This window comes from Salvelinus sp. IW2-2015, linkage group LG11 (assembly GCF_002910315.2).
Source record: "Salvelinus sp. IW2-2015 linkage group LG11, ASM291031v2, whole genome shotgun sequence".
Taxonomy (NCBI): Eukaryota; Metazoa; Chordata; class Actinopteri; order Salmoniformes; family Salmonidae; genus Salvelinus; species Salvelinus sp. IW2-2015.
This window is the reverse complement of record NC_036851.1, coordinates 49,091,325-49,106,130: the sequence shown is the minus strand read 5'-3', so window position 1 is coordinate 49,106,130 and position 14,806 is coordinate 49,091,325. Positions and strand designations below refer to the sequence as shown.

Sequence of the window (14,806 nt, the reverse complement as noted above, 5' to 3'; positions counted from 1 at the left end):
GTCTACTCCTCTTCTGTCTCTAATGTCTACTCCTCTCTCTGTCTCAATTCAATTCAAGAGGCTTTATTGGCATGGGAAACATATGTTAACATTGCCAAAGCAAGTGAGGTACGATAATATACAAAAGTGAAATAAACAATAAAAATTAACAGTAAACATTACACATACAGAAGTTTCAAAAGAGTAAAGATATTACAAATGTCATATTATTGTATATATACAGTGTTGTAACGATGTCAAATGGTTAATGTATGAAAGGGAAAATAAATAAGCATAAATATGGGTTGTTATTTACAATGGTGTTTGTTCTTCACTGGTTGACCTTTTCTTGTGGCAACAGGTCACAAATATTGCTGCTGTGATGGCACACAGTGGTATTTCACCCAGTAGATATGTTAGTTTATCAAAACCGGGTTTGTTTCAAATTCTTTGTGGATCTGTGTAATCTGAGGGAAAAAAGTGTCTCTAATATGCGTCATACATTTGGCAGGAGGTTAGGAAGTGCAGCTCACGTTTCCACTTCATTTTGTGGACAGTGTGCACATAGCCTGTCTTCTTTTGAGAGCATGTCTGACTACGGCGGCCTTTCTCAATAGCAAGGCTATGCTCACTGAGTCTGTACATAGTCAAAGCTTTCCTTAAGTTTGGGTCATCACAGTGGTCAGTATATTCTGCACTGTGTAACTCTCTGTTTAGGGCCAATAGCATCTAGTTTGCTCTTTTGTATTTGATTAATCTTCTTCCATTGTGTCACGTAATTATCTTTTTGCTTTTTTCATGATTGTTGGGTCTAATTGTGCTTCTATCCTGGGGCTCTGTGGGGTGTGTTTTGTGCGTTTGTGAACGAGCCACCAGGAACCAGCTTTGCTTAGCGGGACTCTTCTCCAGGATTCATCTCTCTGTAGGTGATCGCTTTTATGCGAAGCTTTGGGAATAGCTTCTTTTAAGGGTTGTAGAATTAACGGCTCTTTTCTGGATTTGGATAGGGGTATCGGTCTACATTCTCCGCTCGTGCATGCATTATTTGGTGTTCTACTTGCTACACGGAGGATTTTTTGCAGAATTCTGCCAGCAGCTCTCAATTTGGTGTTATGTCCCATCTTTGCTGAAATTCTTGTCGTCGTAAGCGCGACCCCAGACCTCAAACCATAAAGCGCGCAATGGTTCTATAAAACTGATTCAAGTATTTTTAGCCAGATTCCTAATTGTATGTTGAATTTTACGTTCCTTTTGATGGCCCCATAGTAATGCCTTCCTTCCTGTGTCTCTCAGATCGCTTCACAGCTTTGTGCGAAGTTACCTGTGGCCGCTCATGTTTAGGCCAAGCTATGTATTAGTTTTTTGTGTCTCTAGCGGCAACCAGCGCGTCTAGATGGAAATTTTATTCTGTGAGTCCTGGCGACTGGACTTTTTTTGCGAGCCACCATTATTTTTGCCTCTTACTGGATGTTACTGTCAGGGCGCCAAGGTCTGGCAGAATCTGTGCCAGAAATCTAGGCTGCTGCTGCTAGGCCTCCATTGGTTGGTGACAGACAGCCACCAGATCATCAGCCAAACAGTAGACGATTTTACTTCAGATTCTAGTAGGGGGGCCGGGTGCTGCCCTCAGTGCACACTTCCTCTCTCTCTCTCTTCATTTCACTTATTTTCTATCTTTCTCACCTCTACTACGACACCTTCTTTCTTTCTCTCTGTCACCTTGCTCTATCTCTCTCTGTTTTTCATCTCTGTGCTCAATTCAAAATGTTTTACTGGCATGACAGAAGTGTGTATATATATATATATATTTGTACATTGCCAAAGCAACACGTTGAAACCCTTTCTCTTATTCCTTCCTTCCCTCTTTCATTTCCTTGTGTCCCTCCTTCTCTCTCCCTCTAGGCCTCAGCTGCTGGTGTTGGTCAGTACAGACGTGGAGCAGAATGTGGAGCAGCCTCGTCTGCTCTCGCTGACCAACCAGCTGAAAGCAGGCAAAGGGCTGACCATCGTGGGCACTGCCTTGGCGGGCACCTACCTGGAGAACCACCCCCAGGCCCAGCGGGCAGAGCAGGTTAGATACCAGGCAGATCCCATGGCATCCCACTGCATATGTCATGGAAATTCTAATAAAAAATCCCACTGCAATAAGATTTACAAATCTGGAGCRGGTTAACAATCCACTMAACAGTGSAGCGTTAAGAGACCAACAAGGAAAATACAACCTCTGTCTACGTGGCAGTTTAGCAGGTGTGTGAGATCATGGTGGGAACATAGCGAACAAGCTGCACTTTTGTTACTCCTTTCTGCTGATAGAATTGTTGCTGCTGCTCAAACTAGCCCCTGTTCTCTTCATATCTCCACACAGCTGTGTCCTTGAAAGGAAAAGAACAGGATGGATCAAACACTGTGGACAGTCTCAGAGGCTCTTTTGTCTTTGGCCGTGTGACCAAGTTACTCAGAAACAAGAGAGGGAAAACAATYGCTTCTTCTTACATGAGAGAAACAGACAGTGGGAATGTACAGGTTTAAGGCTTATACAGTGCACGTGTATAACAGAGTTTGTCATTTTGCCACCATACATATCACACAAACAGCACTAATCTTCGATCGCTGTTCCAGTATCCACTCTAGCACTTAGAATTAAGCCGTACCTACAGTCAGTGTCCATTTCACCTTTATGTCAGCATTCACCTGCTGGGCAAGTTGTTGTCATCAAGGCAGTTTTTTTCTAAAACTACGGGTGAATCGGTACGTGTATTCGTACTGAACCGTTCGCTACAGGGTCCACGGTGCACGGTTCGGTACGTACTGCCGAACAATACATTAATCATATATTATAGCTAGGAATATATATATATATTTCATTGTAAAAAAAAATATTATTGCATAAACGAATGGCGTATAAATTAACGTGGGAAAAATATCCACCATAGTAATAAAGTTAAAAAAATAAAAAAATTTGTCTTTGTGCGGCTACGCTCATTAGTTATTTCACTCCAGCGAGAACAGAGCTGAGAGGACCGTCGTCGTAGCAGCAATTAAGTTTATGAAAGAAATGAGCAGTTAGCTAAATGCTAAGGAGCAACATGGCGAGCCAACAGCATTGGTTGAGCAACAAGCATTGGTGAGCCAACAAGCATTGGTGAGCCAACAAGCATTGGTGAGCAACAAGCATTGGTGAGCCAACAAGCATTGGTGAGCCACAACTAGAAGACGCCACAGGATCTTTCAGGTCTGCCGTCTGGGAATATTTTGGTTTCCCTGTAAACTATAACTGAGATTGCCAACGAGTGGTGGATTAAACTTCTACAACATGTGGCTCTGTTCATCTGCTGATAGCCTATTAGAGTGTGTATATAACTTCTCCACATGTGAGGCTCTGTTCATTGCTGATAGCCTATTGAGTGTGGTGGATAACTTCTACACAATGTGGGCTTGTTCATTGCTGATAGCTATTTAGAGTGGTGGAAAACTTCTACAACATGTGCGCTCGTGTTCATTGCTGATAGTGCCTATAGAGCTGCATGTGGATAAACTTCTCCAACTGTAGGGCCTCTGTTCATTGCGCTGATAGCTATTAGAGTGGTGCGATAAACTTGCTCCAACATGTGGGCTCTGTTCATTGCTGAAGCCTATGAAGTGCAATGACGAGTAACATGATACTCTATTTGGTGCCGCGACAGATGCTTATGGGCAGACCCGGCCATCGTGATCACCGATCAGACGCTTTTAAAGTGCCAATTGGTGGGACTAGGCGAAAAAAATGAAACGGCAACCACTTCTCCCCACAGCCTTCAGGCAACAATATGCGGCTGACTCCGATAAGGATAAATATATCAACGCAGCAGTAGCAAGATTCCTAGCGGCAGATATGAGACCCTTCTCTGTGGTAGAGAATGCAGAGTTCAGAAACATATTTAAAGTGGTCGAGCTATTCACTATTCCTTGCCGTACACATTTTGCCCAGACATTATTACCTGCCTTATACAAAAAAACTGAAGAACTACTTGAGAGCGAGTTGTCAGAAATGCGGTCTGTTGCTCTAACAACAGACAGTTGGACGTCTAGAGCTACAGAGAGCTACCTTACTGTAACGACTCATTTCATTACGGCAGAGTGGGAGATAAAAAGCCATGTCCTTCAAACACGTCCCCTTGAGAGTCGTCACACCAGTGTAAACTTGGGGGAAGAGCTGAGGGAAGTAGTTGCAGTGTGGAAGTAGGAGAGGGATGATGTAACGATTCCTGTGACCACTGACAACGCTAGACATATTGTAAATGCAGTTGCTCTAGCTGGACTGGGGCCACAGATAGGATGCTTCCCTCACGTTATTAATCTAGCATCTCAAAAAGCAACGTCAGTGAATCCAATCTCTCGCTTCCTAGCACAGATCAGGAAGGTGGTATCCTTCTTTCATAAAAGCACWACTGCTGAACATGTTTTCAAGACACAACAGGAGATGCTGGCGCTGCCAAACCACAAACTAATCCAAGATGTCCCTACTAGATGGAATTCAAGCCATGACATGGTTGAGAGATACCTTGCGTAGAAAGTTGTGGGTTATTCTACACTGACTGATCAAGCTGTGAGGAAGAATGTCAAAGATATTGTGACCTTGTCTGAAAATGACATAAGCCTAGCAGAAGAAGTTATCAAAGTGTGAAAACCTCTCAGAACAGTCACAACACTGATATGCACTGAGAACATTCCATCAGTTTCCATGATCCTGCCTATGAAAACAATGACCCTGAAATCAATGGTGGCACCTGATGAAGATGAACCCGCAGTAAGGGGTGTCAAGACTGCTATCAGAGTTAGACAAGAGCACCGCTTTGGACCCCCGGTTCAAGTCTCTGCTGCACCTGGATGCTGCTGCTCGTCTGAGAGTCTACAACGAACTCACAGCAGAGATTGTGACCAATATACAACAGGTATTGTATATATTTTGTTAATGTGACATTTATTATTTTATTAATTAGTGATTTAACAATTAATTATGACGTAATAATTGTAATTATCATAATAGTGTCTGATATATATTTCCAACAACAAATCATATTTTTAAAGCCACCTCAGAGATAGTAATTTTCATCTAATTTAATTCTGCAGGGTCAAGCCACAGATACAACAGGAGCCAACCCCTCTCCAGAGACGACAGGGGTTCTCCTCCAGAGTTGTTCACCACCCAGYAGCAGGGAACCAAGTCAAAGGTCAAGGTCATGGAGGAGGAGGTGASCTCATACAGGGAAGTGGACTGTATTCTCCTGGATGCTGATCCTCTTACATGGTGGAAGACCAAATAGTTAATATACCCTCATGTTGCCATGTTAGCAAGGCGCTGTGCCTGGGACCTCTGTCCCGAGCGAGAGGGTATTCTCCACAGCTACCTGGCTGTGCCTGGGACCTCTGTCCCNCCGAGCGAGAGGGTATTCTCCACAGCTACCTGGCTGTGCCTGGGACCTCTGTACCGAGCGAGAGGGTATTCTCCACAGCGGCTGACATTGTCACAGCAACACGATCTGTGCTCACTGCAGATCATGTGGATAGACTAATCTTCTTAAAGAAAAACTTGAAAATCTGATAAAAATGTTTTTATTTGTCATTTTTGTTCAAGTAACCAGCCTCAAGTGGTCCTATTTTGTTTAAGGCACTGCTATGTGACTTCATTTTGATATCTGATGCTGGACTATGCACTCTTGATGAAGCTGTTTTAAATGACTAATTTTATTTCATGTTATAAGGCAGGCACTGCTGTTTTTTGTTGTCCCTTTGTTTCCATATGTTCCTGGGAATTTAAGCAACCCATGTTTACTATTATAATAAATGGAAAATCTAAATACAAAATTACATATTTCTCAGGTATTCATTTTGTCGATGTATCGAAACCGTACCGTATCGAACCGTGAGTTTTGTGAACCGTTTCACCCCTACTAAAAACCTATTTTTGCTTTGTCATTATGTGTAGATTGAGGAGGGAAAAACACTATTTAATACATTTTAGAATAAGGCTGTTACGTAACAAAATGTGGAAAAGTCAAGAGGTCTGAATACTTTCCGAAGGCACTGTAAAGGGTTTAAATTGAGTCAATAAGTATTCAACACCTTTGTTATGGCAAGCCTAATAAAAATATGCTTAAAATCTCTCATAATAAGTTGCATGGACTCTGTGTGCAATAATAGTGTTTAACATGATTTTTGAATGACTACCTCATRTCWGTACCCCACACATACAAMTATCTATAAGGTCCCTCAGTCGAGCAGTGAATTTCACACACAGATTCAACCARAAAGACCAGGYAGGTTTTTCAATGTCTCGCAAAGAYGGGCACRTATTGGTACATGGGTAAAAAATAAAWAATCTGACATTGAATATCCCTTTGAGCATGGTGAACTTATTAATTACACTGTATCAATACACCCAGWCACTACATAGATAGAAGCYTCTTTCCTAACTCAGTTGCCCGAGAGCAAGGAAACCGCTCAGGGATTTCACCATGAGGCCAATGGWGACTTTAAAACAGTTACAGAGTTTATAGGAGAAAACTGAGGATGGATCAACAACATTGTAGTTACTCCAAAATACTATCCTAATTGACAGAGTGAYAAGAAGGAAGGAAGCCTGTACAGAATACAAATATTCCAATACGGCAAAATATGGCAAAAAGTAAAAATGCAAAAYAAWTMGTCAAGAAATTWACTTTATGTCCTGAATACAAAGCGTTATGTTTGGGGAAAATACAATAGAACACATCACTGAGTACCACTCTTCATATTTTCAAGCATGGTGGTGGCATCATGTTATGCTTGTCATCGGCAAGGACTAGGGAGTTTTTTAGGATAAAAAGAAACGAAGTAGAGCTAAGCACAGGTTAAAATCCTAGAGGAAAACCTGCTTCAGTCTGCTTTCCAACTGACACTGGGAGACCTATTCACCTTTCAGCAGGACAATAACCTAAAACACAAGGCAAATATACACTCTTTACCAAGACGACATTGAATGTTCCTGAGTGGCCTAGTTACAGTTTTGACTTAAATCGGCTTGAAGAACGGCTACAATGATTCAACAGGCCAACTTGACAGAGCTTGTAAGAATGTTTTCAAAGAATAATGTGGGAAATATAATTGTACAAATCCGAGGTGTTGCAAAGACTCTTAGAGACGTAGCCTCAGAAACACTCACAGCTCTATTTTAAGAGGGTTCTAACATGGATGTGGATATTTCTTTGTATTTCCATTTTCAATAATTGGCAAACATTTCTGTAACTCATGTTATCACTTTTGTCATTATGATGTGTATTGTGTGTAGATGGATGAGAAAAAAAATATATTTCATACATTTTGAATTCAGGCTGCGGTTTGGTCAGGGCGTGAGTTTTGGGTGGGCATTTCTAGTCTGTGTTCTTGTTGTCTTGTTTTGGTATTTCTATGGCGTTTGGCTGGTATGGTTCGCCAATCAGAGGCGCACGGCTAATCGTTGTCTCTGATTGAGAACCATACTTAGGTAGCCTGTTCCACCTGTTTGTGGGTAGTTATTTTCCTGTTTAGTGTGGTCGACACTTACAAACTGTTTGTTTGTCGTTTTTGTTGTTTTGTTCAGTGTCAGTTGATGTTAAAATTAAACATTACACGCTGCACATTGGTCTCTTCTCTTCTCCCGACGACGTTTCGGACGTATGAATCTTTCTGAATAGACTAATATCTCTATAACATTGCTGTTCTGAATATTTCTTTCATTCTTTCTTACATTTGGGGATTTGTGTGTTTATTTGTATGTTTGGTATGACTGCACTGTTGACTAGAAAATTAAAGCATTGCTACAACCTGCATAGAATCTGCTAAATCTGTATTTTGACAGTACCATCTGCTAAATATGTGTGTGTGACCCATAATCTGCTAAATATCTGTGTGTGTGACCAATAACATCTGCTAAATATGTGTGTGTGACCAATACAATTTGATTGAGATGTCATGCAGGGCTCTGTGGCTTAGATGGTTCCAGAAACCTTACTCCCTCTTCCTCCTTACCCCTCCCACTCGCTCTCTTCCTCCCTTCTTTCTCTCTCTCACCCCCATTCCCTGCTCCAGTCTCTGCGTAAGCTGATGGAGACAGAGAAGGTGAAAGGCTTCTGCCAGGTCACTATCTCGTCCAACATGCGCGACGCCACCTCCCACCTGCTCCAGGCTAGCGGACTGGGCGGCCTCATGCACAACACGGTGCTGGTCAGCTGGCCGCGCAACTGGAAGCAGGCCGATGACCTCCAGACCTGGAGAGATTTCATTGGTGGGTCACAGAGGGGGTCAACAATGAATGGCCAATTGAAATGGGGGGGTAAAGGAAGTAAAGGGATATGAAAAACAAAAACAAGCGTTAGGTTATTACTGTCTAATTACCATTTTACATTTCTAAATAAATTCTGAGTAATTTCAGTAATCAGATCTGTCTGTTGGATTGAACAAATCTGGATCTTTGGGGGAGGTTGTAGATAAATCATCACAAATAATCCTTATKTTTTTTTCTTTTTGGTCCACAATATCAGTATCATCACTATAATCCATATACCACCGATACAGGATGAAGTAGATTTTCCATAAAGGTTTTTGAGTGATGATCAGACTCATATTAGCTGAACTCCGTCCTGTCCTGTAGAGCTGGTTAGGGAGACCACTGCCGCCCACCTGGCCCTGCTGGTGCCCAAGAACATCGCTGCCTTCCCTTCCAATGGAGAGCGCTTCTCCGAGGGCCACATCGACGTGTGGTGGATCGTCCATGATGGAGGCATGCTGATGCTGCTGCCCTTCCTTCTGCGCCAGCACAAGGTAGGCTGCCCACCACACACCCTCTCTGAGACATGGGTCACATTGCTTTGACCATGTTTTAACTTTGTAATATTGAGTTGACCTTGACACAAGGTGTCGAAAGCGTTCCACAGGGATGCTGGCCCATGTTTACTCCAATGCTTCCCAAGGTTGTGTCAAGTTGGCTGGATGTCCTTTGTGTGGTGGACCATTCTTGATTCACAAGGGAAACTGTTGAGTGTGAAAAACCCAGCAGCGTTGCAGTTTTTGACACAAACCGGTGTGCCTGSCATCTACTACCATACCCCGTTCAAAGGCACTTAAATATTTTGTCTTTCCCATTCACCCTCTGAATGGCACACACACAATCCATGTCTCAATTGTATCAAGGCTTAAAAATCTTTAACCTGTCTCCTCCCTTTCATCTATACTGACTAAAGCGGATTTAACAGGTGACATCAACAAGGAATCATAGCTTTCACCTGGATTCACCTGGGTCAGTCTGTGTCATGGAAAGAGCAGSTGTTCGTAATGTGTTCTATACTCAGTGTATAACTAATCATGCACTCAGTTATATAGTAAAGTGCAATGTACAGTTAAAAAACGATCGTGCATCCTTCCCTTATACTTCTTGGAGATGATTCTGTTCTACCAGTTAATATTTGTAGCAAAACCAGATTCATTAAATTGTCAGTCATTGCAGCCAATAAATGCACAGCTATTATATGGAAGAGTGACACTCCGCCAAGCAAGCATAAAATAACTATCTTCCTAAATTCCATCTGAAAAAATAACATACAATTTATGTAATAAACCCTTTGAATTTACTGATGTCTGTGGGGACTTTCAGAAGTTTCTAGAGACGTCACTTTAGCTGCCTCATTACTACTATCTTCTTTGTTGTTTTGTTGAATAATGTATTTTCTAGCATGGAATGTGAAGGGCATTCTGTTTCTTTTTTTATTGATAATAAGTGAAGCTAATACCAGTAGAGGGGGGGGGGGGGTTCCTGTGTTGGGGAGGGAAGGGTTTTGCACAATGTGCCCCCATGTAGCATGGTGTTTTGTGTAGGTGTAAGGAGTAACAGGGCATTATCTGTGTCATATTTTAATGATTGTTAAATTGAAAAAAAAAAAAAAAAAAAAATGCCAATAAATATATTGTACAAAAATAAATGTAAAACAATGGTGCAGAGCATTCGTCAGCGCATTAACTAATCAATATGCTTATCAGTGGAGGCTGGTGAGAGAAGCTATAGGAGGACAGGCTCCCTGTAATGGCTGGAATGGAGTAAATGCAACAGTATCAAACAAATGGAAACCAAGTTTGACTCCGTTCCAATTATCCAATTCCATCCATTACAATGAGCCCCGTCATCCTATAGCTCCTCCCAACAGCCTCCAATGATACACATGCAATGGCAATTTCTACTGTGTACCAAATCATGAAGGCTCTAACCAGATTACCGTAAAACAGGTTATAGATGAGCAGGTTACAATCCTCTTTCCTGTCGACAGGTGTGGAGGAAGTGTAAGATGCGCATCTTCACCGTGGCCCAGATGGACGACAACAGCATCCAGATGAAGAAAGACCTGACCACCTTCCTGTATCACCTGCGTATCGATGCCGAGGTTGAAGTGGTGGAAATGGTAAGTCTGTCTACGGCTGCTTCAGGTGYGAGGAAGTCCAGTGTGTAATAACAGATATACAGTACCTTAAGGGGCTGTTGCATGGTCCTACATCTGAAGCCTACTCAGACATTGAACATAGGTCCACTGAGTTGGTTTAATCCATCATACTGTTTCTCATAGTTACAAATCTGTTTAAATATACAATACAAATATTTGTTTTTATTTACACTACCATTCWAAAGTTTGGGGTCACTTAGAAATGTCTTTGTTTTTGAAAGAAAAACACATTTGTTGTCCATTAAAATAACATAAAATMKATCAGAAATACAGTGTAGACATTGTTAATGTTGTATATGACTATTGTAGCTGGAAACGGCAAATMTTTAATGGAATATCTACTTAAGCGTACAGAGGCCCATTATCAGCAACCATCACTCCTGTGTTCCAATGGCACGTTGTGTTAGCTAATCCAAGATTATCATTTTAAAAGGCTAATTGATCATTAGAAAACCCTTTTGCAATTAMGTTASCACAGCTGAAAACTGTTGTTCTAAATAAAGAAGCAATAAAACTGGCCTTCTTTAGACTAGATTTGTGGGTTCYATTACAGGCTCAAAATGGCCAGAAACAAAGAACTTTCTTCTGAAACTCGTCAGTCTAGTCTTGTTCTGAGAAATGAAGGCTATTCCAAATCTACTGTTTCCAGCTACAATAGTCATTTACAACATTAATTAACAATATCTACACTGTATTTCCGATCATTTTGATGTTATTTTAATGGACAAAAATTTGCTTTTCTTTCAAAAACAAGGACATTTCTAAGTGACCCCAAACTTTTGAACGGTAGTGTACATTTGAGTCATTTAGCAGATGCTCTTATCGAGAGCGATTTACAAATCGGTGCATTCATGCAATCCTTATGCATGAAGCTGTTGTTCCATGTAATGTTCCATGCAGTGCTGCTGTCCAACACGTAGACCTTCTAAACCTGCATATAAAAACAAGTTGTACATACTACCTAACCTCTTTGGTCTCTGCCCATCCTCGATGTTGCTCTAACCCAGGCCTCTCCTCTCTCAGCACGACAGTGACATCTCAGCCTACACCTATGAGAAGACCCTGGTGATGGAACAGCGATCGCAGATCCTCAAGCAGATCAACCTGACCAAGACCGAGCGAGAGAGAGAGGTACCGCTTTAGAAATATAATTACTAGAATGGAAAACTGCCACAATTCTATTTCTATGGTTTTACATTCACCACACAGCTACTCCATGTTACTCCACAACACATATGGCGCAGCGGTCTAAGACACTGCATCTCAGTGCTAGAGGCGTCACTACAGACACTCTGGCGCAGCGGTCTAAGACACTGCATCTCAGTGCTAGAGCGTCACTAAGACACTCTGGCGCAGCGGTCTAGACACTGCCATCTCAGTGCTAGAGGCGTCACAACAGACACTCTGGCGCAGCGGTCTAAGACACTGCATCTCAGTGCTAGAGGCGTCACACAGAACATCTCTGGCGCAGCGGTCTAAGACACTGCATCTCAGTGCTAGAGGCGTCACTACAGACACTCTGGCGCAGCGGTCTAAGACACTGCATCTCAGTGCTAGAGGCGTCACTACAGACACCCTAGTTCGATTCCAGGCAATATCACAACCGGCCATGATTGGGAGTCCCATAGGGCGGCGCACAATTGACCCAGCATCGTCCAGGTTTGGCCGGTGCAGGCCGTCATTGTAAATAATAATTTGTTCTTAACTGACTTGCCTAGTTAAATAAAGGTTGAATTACATTTTTTTTTTTTATTTTATTAAAACACAATGTCATTGAACCATGTCTGAATTAGTCTGGGAATCCCAGACCCTAGGCAACAGCAGTGACTAAGGTCTTGGATTAATGACAAACTCTCTTGGTAACTTCGAAAAGGGTGAGACTTTTTTTTCCCCTCCAACAAATCACGAGGCAGACGTACCAGAACGTGGCGATTCAAAACCAACATTTTCAGTGAAGGTAGTTGAAGCAAACTAGCCACAAGCGAACTGCACTCATTACAGATAACCTCTGATCTCCATCTTACTTGCTGTTATTTTGTGTCCTGGGGAAGTGGGCAACAAGCGGACAAGGCAGTGACATAGTTTGGCATAGTGGAACTAACTATTACTTCAATTAAGACATAAGAACAAAAGGGAAGACAYTATTGCTTCACCCGAAAGGGATTGAATTGTCTACATTGACAGACAATGTTCTGAAAACGCCAACGTTCAAAACCTTGTTTTGTCTCCGTGTAGACGACACAAAACAACTTATCAATCATATTGTCAAGATATTAGCACTCCTATGCCTGATTCACACAATAGGGTCGACCAAAACCGAACGCTGCTGGCTCTGATTCTTTTTATTTCCTCATTGTCCTCTCCACCATGGTTCCAGCAACTACGATGGATGCGTAAGCAGGCCAGTTCAATACAGCTTGGCTCAGTTTGTATGAGTGTTGTGAAAAGGATACTAGTCTCTTCATTCAGCCGTTTGTCTTCCTTTCACAGATCCAGAGCATCACAGACTCATCCCGCGGATCCATCCGGCGTAAGAATCCGGCGGTGGTGACCACCCAGCTGAGTGTGGCCGAAGAACAGCCTGGGGTGAGCAGCAAGGTGGAGAAACCAGAGGAAGAGGTTGGTACTGATACTGTCCGGTCGACCGAGCCACATTCACTCTAACCAGGGTATACTCTATAATTAAGAATTCCTGCTAACAGGCCAGTGCCTGCGCCAGCAAAGACTTGGAGAGCAGAGCAGTCAATTGACTTGTGAGGGGTTGTTATGTGAGATGTTGAAATATTAGGTCGTCAGTGGTTTTGAGGTCAGTAACCCGGAAGTAGTGGATTTTTAAACTTCCAACTCACCATACCAGTGTTTTTGTTATTTTTTTATTTTTTTTGCGGTGAGGCATGGTCAGGGAATGGTTAAAGGTCTGGCGTTGTGAACTGATGGTGTTGACCTGGGAGGTCAACCACTTACAAGAAGTAATTTACCAGACGTATTGTGAAGTGACTGGATAAGTCTGAGGACCAAGACTCACACAGGCTCTCAACTAGTCAAAGTGTTTCATGGGATACCAGGAAATGCATCGTAGGCCTTTGTTGTTCGTATGTGTAACWGTTAGGGAAAAAGTCAGGAAAAGTATTGCCTGCCTTTGAATTTCTGGCCTTGGATTACAAGTCGTAATAATGTGAGTAGGCTACAGATGTGTTGGTTCAATCATTCTTTTTCAGACTTACTTTTTAATCAGCCCAACTGTATGACTGACCTCCAAATGCAAGGCCTTCTTGATAACGGCTCGCTCTCTCTCCCTCCTCTGACCCTCACACTCACTCTGTGGTTCCAACTCATCTCACCTCGTCTCTCCCCCCTCTGTCTCGTGGTCTCAGTCTGCCTCTGTCCCTGTGTCCCCTCCCACTCAGGTCCAGCTCATCCACGACAGCACCAGCCCGACCAGTCCTGCCACCCCGGCTACCCCTTTGACTCCAGCRTCCGAGGGGGGGGCCCAGACCCCAGGGTCTGCACAGGTCCAGATGACCTGGACAGAAAAGGCCGACGGTGAGCCGGCCAAGCCGCCTGGCGCCTCCACGCCGGAGGGCATCAAAGACATTTTCAACATGAAGCCGTGAGTGTGGTTTGGCAAAACCGGTATACTCCCATGTTGGAACTGAAAGTTCTTGAAGAGTAACATTCTGATTGGCATTCTTCACATCTTGGGACTTTCGGTTTCAAAATGGKAGCAGTTTAAATTCAACATCTTGAAAGGATAGTTCACCCAAAACAACTTTAAGTGTGCATGTKAACAGTAAAGTTTTCATGATAGAACACTGTCAGTACAGAGAAAAATCTGTGCGTTTTGGATTCCATCCTTTAACCTTGTGTTTCTCTCCATGCCATGCTGCAGTGAGTGGGAAAACCTGTAAGTATTTCCGTAGCTCAAACTTTGCTGGAGCTTAAAACTGAGGTCTGGCACATAAACATATACATTTCCTCTAGAATTCCATGGATCAAGTCAGCATAGCACAAGTTGATTATGTCTTGAGTGTTTCCAAATGAAAAAGTTAATGCAGAAATGACAGAATGAAAGAGTGACCATTTGTTTCAGCTGTTTGTGAATTAGTAGCCTGAAGAGGTTGATGTTCCACATTTTGTTATGCTGAATACTGCATTATGACCAAATTAAGCTTTGGTTTGGAGCTTTAGTAGAGACCATCTTGTTTTTTTCCACCAGAAACCAGTCCAATGTGAGGCGCATGCACACGGCACTGAGGCTGAACGGTGTCATCGTGAAGAAATCCTCAGAGGCCAAGCTGGTGCTCCTCAATATGCCCGGGCCGCCCAATAACCGGTCTGGAGAC

The 14,806-nt window shown here is 42.7% G+C and overlaps 1 pseudogene; it reads left to right on the top strand.

The window, feature by feature from the left end:
• LOC111970524 (solute carrier family 12 member 5-like) overlaps positions 1-14,096 on the top strand; it is a 314,999-nt pseudogene extending 300,903 nt beyond the window's left edge.
• Positions 14,097-14,806: the final 710 nt, after the last annotated feature.